The following is a 5870-nucleotide window of genomic DNA, read 5'->3' on the forward strand; positions in this document are numbered from 1 at the left end:
TTCCTTATGGCTTTCATTTTCTCTTTTATTTCCGGAATGATATTAAGTACATATATATATTTTTTTTTTAATTTTTGATCTCAAATTCCAAACTCTGTGGTCATTACAAAAACCTGTTTTGTGATGTGGTGACCCTTACTACCTTCTTTATAATCCTGTGATTTGAATTGTGACTTCATGGATGCTTTTTACGTGAGAAGAGTTTGAAGAATTGCTCCTGCCAATGACATTTGGAAAGCAATATTTTGAAACTGTCTTATGTTCAATTATTGAGTAAGTTTGTTTGGGTTTTGTTTGTTTATTGTGTAAGACCATGCAAGCCTTGTGAATTCAAGCTCCAAACATACCAGGGGCATGATGTGTGAAGCGGTTTTCTACAATTTTCCATCCACCAAGAGCCAATGCCAAATGGCCGTTTCTTTCTTGCCTCATTGTGGGTTTATGACTATTGCTACCAGGATCATTGCTATTTCTATTATTAATAATTATATTTCAACTCTCAGCAAAGGCAGGGCTCACTCCAAAATGGCAGCTTTATGTGGGATCCTAGGTACAGTATCCACTCATGTCCCTTCAAACTAAACTGACCATAAATCACGTTTACCTTTGCTGTTCCAGATTCCAGAAGGTTTAACATTTGTTCTGGATTTTTAATTAATTAATTAATTAATTTTTATTTGAGAGAGAGAGAGAGAGAGAGTGCATGCCCGTGAGCTGGGGAGAGGGGCAGAGAGAGAGAGAGAAAATCTTTTTATATTTTTTCATAAATTTTTTTTTTATATGGAACGCTTCACGAATTTGCGTGTCATCCTTGCACAGGGGCAATGCTAATCTTCTCTGTATCGTTCCAATTTTAGTATATGTGCTGCCGAAGCGAGCACCATAAAATTTTTTAAATGTTTATTTATTTTGAAGGGTGCCTGGGGGGCTCAGTTGGCTAAGCATTTGAATTTGTCTCAGGTCATGATCTCACAGTTTGTGAGTTCCAGCCCCGTGTCGGGCTCTGCACTGAAAGCACTGAGCCTGCTTAGGATTCTCTCTCCACCTCTCCCCGATTTGTGCTCTCTCTCTCTCTCTGAAAATAAATAAACTTAAAAAATTTTTAAGTGTGAAAAAAAATAAAACAAAATACAATTTGGTATAGTTGTAGAGATAGACAAATAGACCATAGAAACATAATACAAAGTTCAGAAATAGATTCAATCGTGCATGTCTAGAAACTGGATATATGACATGGCTTTTCAGATCTATAAGGAAAGGACAGAACACTCCAGAATGATGTGACAGTTATCCACTGGCTCATGGATAAGTCACACAGATCCTGTTCTAACAATTATTTAACTCTGTTGAAGAAAAAAAAAAATCTGAACCCATGGCTAGCAAAGTATCTAAAAATATAATGAGGGGTGCCTGGGTGGCTCAGTTGGTTAAGCGACAGACTTCGGCTCAGGTCATAATCTCAGTTTGTGAGTTCGAGCTCTGCATTGGGCTCTGTGAGCTTAGAGCCTGGAGCCTACTTCAGATTCTATGTCTCCCCCTCTCCCTACCCCTCCCCTGCTCATGCTCTGTGTCTCTCTGTCTCTCAATAATAAATAAATGCTAAAAAAAAAAAAAAAAATTTAAAAAAATTCTTCTAAGGGGCGCCTGGATGGCGCAGTCGGTTAAGCATCCGACTTCAGCCAGGTCACGATCTCGCGGTCCGTGAGTTCGAGCCCCGCGTCAGGCTCTGGGCTGATGGCTCGGAGCCTGGAGCCTGTTTACGATTCTGTGTCTCCCTCTCTCTCTGCCCCTCCCCCGTTCATGCTCTGTCTCTCTCTGTCCCAAAAATAAATAAAAAACGTTGAAAAAAAATTTTAAAAAAAAAAATAAAAATATAATGATTTCTGGGGGCACCTGGGTGGCTCAGCTGGTTAAGCGTTGACTTCGTCTCTGGTCATGATTTCACAGTTCATGATTTCAACCCCCACGGCAGGCTCTGTGCTGTCATCTCGGAGCCTGGAGCCTGCTTCGGATTCTGTGTCTCCCTCTTTCTCTCTCTCTCTCTGCCCTTCCCCCGCTTGCACTCTGTCTCTGTCTCTCTCTCTCTCAAAAATAAATTAAAAAAATAAAAAATAAAAATAAATAAAATATAATGAATTCTGGTGAATAAAAGCAATGACGACAATCGTACTATACATAATCATAGTATAATAATCGAACTATTATAAAGGATAATATAAGGTACATGGTGCAAACGCCATTTCAGGTAAGATTTCAAGGTTGAAGAGGCATTAATAGAGCCTAGAAACTGAGGCTGGGTATGTAGCCCCAGGAAGAGGGCCCAACATGCCCAGAACTTTAATTGGGAAAAGCATGACATATACCTGGATCAGAAAGATTCACCTTTTTTTAAAAGTTGTGTCTATTTGATAAAATATGAAAATGTAATGATTCATTTGCATATATATATGCATATATATAGTGCATATATATATATGAATATATATATATGTATATATATATATATATACATATATATATATAGTGTTTATTTTTGAGAGAGAGAGGGGGAGGGGCAGAGAGAGAGGGAGAGAGAAAATCCCAAGCAGGCTCTGCACTGTCAGTGCGGAGCTCAATGCAGGGCTTGAACTCACGAATCGTGAGATGATGACTTGAGCCAAAATCAAGAATCGGACACTTAACTGACTGAGCCCTCTGGACGCCCCTAAAATGAAAGACAACTTTTAACATAATTGTCAAATAGAAGGAGAAAGGGACTTTCTTGAGAGTTTGGGGTTGATCACTAAAAACTTCAGGACGCTGTGCTGGCATCCCTCGTATCTCCAAAAGTGAAGAATCAGGAAGAGAAGAAAGGTCCCTGAAACTCACGCAAGGCACAGCAGGTGGTCACCAACATAGAAAAACAAATCAGCTTGAAATGCCAGTTAGTCATGTGAAAGTCAGAAAGGGCAGTGTCGAATAAGGCTCAAATCTTAGTTTTAACAATGTTTTATCCATTTCTGTCTTCTTATTATCCTGAACTTGCTTGTTTGGGTGACATGGGGGCATTCTCAGAAAGAAGCTTCTGTGTTGGATAATCAAAGTTGAATTCCCCTGTCATCTCCGTCCTTGTGTCCTCTGCCATTTCAGTGCCCCCACGCACACCTGTTTCTGGGGGCTGTGATCAAGCGTTCTGTTTTGCTCTTTGGGACAGCCCCACAGTTAGCGGCTGGAAAACCATGTTTGTGCGGCCCTCAGCAGGGCTTGGCAAAGAAAATGTTCTAAAGATATTTATAGCATATGAATCAACACAGCACTAACTGAAATAAGTCATATATTTCTCAGTAAAAACTGAATTGAGGAAGAGATGTTATGTATATACAAAATGATATATATATATGCACGTATGTGTGTATGTGTATATCTATATATACCTATAGAGAGGGAGAGAAAAAAAAGAGAGGCAGTCATGTTTAAGGTAGGTAATATATATAAATACATGAGTCTCACATATAATCCCCCAGCCAAGAGGAGCAGTTGGAATAGCGAAAGCGGAGACTTATCTCCATATCTGATGTGGCCTCAATGAGACCTGTTATGCCAGTATTTGTACATTACCTCATTAACTTGTCATGTGTTAGATGTAATGTTGTGGGGAAGACAGGGTAAAACCTTGCTTTGTGAGCGTAATTAATTCCGGAAACATGCTTGTAATCCAAAGCACTCGTATATCAAAGCGAACTTCAAGAACTATTGGCTCAGTTGTGATCATGTGACATTCGGCATCACGTGCGACTTGCGTTGCAAGACGTGGCTTGTTTTTCCAGTTAAAATTTATTAGAAATGTTTGCTTGTCTTGCAAAACACTCACAGAACAAGTGACTTACAGTCCAAGGTTTTACTGTATCTTGAATCGTCTTGAGGTTGTTTTCTATGTATATATGAACATGATGACTTATTCCCAAGGTTATCATAAAATTTTTAAATGGGACAAAAAGGCAACCTACTGAATGGGAGAAGATATTTGCAAATGTTCTATCTGATAAAGGGTTAATAGCCAATATAATATCTAATGTAAGGAAATTATACAACTCAATTGCATATATTAAATTCTAATGCCCAATGTGATGTTATTTGGAGGTGAGCGTTTGGAAGCGATTAAGGCACAATGGAGCCTTCATGATAGGATTAGACGCCCCCCAGCCTTCTGCCACTGAGGACACAGCAGGAAGAAGGTGTCTATGAGCCAGGAAGCAGGCCCTCCGCAGACATTAAATCTGCCAGTGTCTCAGCCTCCAGAATTGTGAGAAGTAAATCTCAAGTGTGTACAATTAACCAATTCTGTGATATTTTGTCATAGTAGGCCCAAACAGACTCGGATACAATCCCCGATGTGCCAGAACAAATCATAAATCTAGACTAGGATTCCTACTTTTCAAAGTTTTAATCTTTAGTACTGTAGATAAATGTGAAAATGTAAATGTTTGTACTTTTATACACACATTTGTAGTTTCTTAGGTTGGCCTGAATTTGTTTTTGTTACTGTATGTTGTCATCGTGGGAACAATTTTGAGTAATCGTACGCAAAACCTCTACCGGTCGCAAAAAATCACCAGCCACGGTATTAAAGAAAACACAAGTATTTATCGAGTGCCTTTAGGAAAGATCTTGTTATAACACGAAGTCGATTGGGGTGGACATCGTTATGATCACCCAGAAGAACTGACAAATCAGAGGTTCCCGTAGAATATAAATCCATGTTGGAATCAGTAGGGAATATGAGTGCCTTCCATGGGATCATCCAACTCATTTTTCTGATTCAGGATCCCAGGCTAAATTCGCTTTTAAATAATTCAGCCTTTAAAAAATCGTATGTACAAATGGAACACTGCCAAACCAGTTCTCAATCATGCCATTCACTCTTGCTGTCCTTTGTTGGCTGAGAAAAACAGAAAGGGGGTGGGGGCGGTGGGCGGGAGTGGGCACAAACATTTCAAAATGGAATTGTAAAAATTAGTTTGCCATCATTATTTGAATAATTAGATCTCCTCCTGCTGAACATTGGTCGATGGAAAAATGTGGCCTCGATCACTCCTAGGTAAATTAGTGCACACTCTTTTTTAAGGAAATAGGACAAAGTCGCTGCACGAGCAGAGAAATCAATTATGTCATCCCGGTGACGGGAGAGCTTCCTGGCTCAATGCTCTTCACCAGCATGAATGAGGTGGACTGCATCCCTTCCGGCAGCATGACCCTCCCCTTCAGGCCCAGCCCCAAAGTCTGCAAGTTTGGCTACATACTTGCTAGAAGTCATTCCTTCGCCCAGGAGCACCTAGTCAATTGTCCGTTTATCCGGGGCACTGCCACAAGGCTTAGGTGTGAACACATCTGCTCCCCAACACTGTAGGACTCAGGGGTGCAGAAGCAGAACGAAGGGCAGTGGCTCAGACCCCCTGGGGATCCATCTTAAGAAGCTTCAGGACCAGTCACCGTTTCTGATCTTTTACTTCTCAGTGCAATGCTCCTGAAGGGAATATTACACCATCAGCTGTATGCGCTCTAATGTACTCATTAAAAAGATTCCCTTTGGTTGGTATTTGCAGCTTTTAATACTTTGCCTCTGTAAATGGCTGCAGACAAACAAGTTTTACCTCATTACTCTGTTAATGGACTAGAAGACTCATCAATTAAGACATGAAGCCATTCCTTGTTCATAATTTCAGGTCGTACCTGGAAGCACTTGGAAATACCGAGGTCTGCCAATCAAACCATTTCCTAATGGTAAAGTGTAAATCATGTATTTTGTCACACTCTGAAGATCCTATTTGCCAAATCAGCAAAGTGTTGCTATATTAATCCAAGTTAGCTTATCTAGCCTTTTATTGGACATA

General features: G+C 40.1%; 1 non-coding gene across 1 annotated transcript; it reads right to left on the reverse strand.

The window, feature by feature from the left end:
- Positions 1-774: 774 nt before the first annotated feature.
- LOC131511171 (U6 spliceosomal RNA) lies at positions 775-881 on the reverse strand. Its single transcript, XR_009261376.1, has one exon. It is a non-coding gene; the product is annotated as a U6 spliceosomal RNA (small nuclear RNA).
- Between the last annotated feature and the right edge of the window lie 4989 nt (positions 882-5870).

This window comes from Neofelis nebulosa, chromosome 4 (assembly GCF_028018385.1).
Source record: "Neofelis nebulosa isolate mNeoNeb1 chromosome 4, mNeoNeb1.pri, whole genome shotgun sequence".
Classification (NCBI taxonomy): Eukaryota; Metazoa; Chordata; class Mammalia; order Carnivora; family Felidae; genus Neofelis; species Neofelis nebulosa.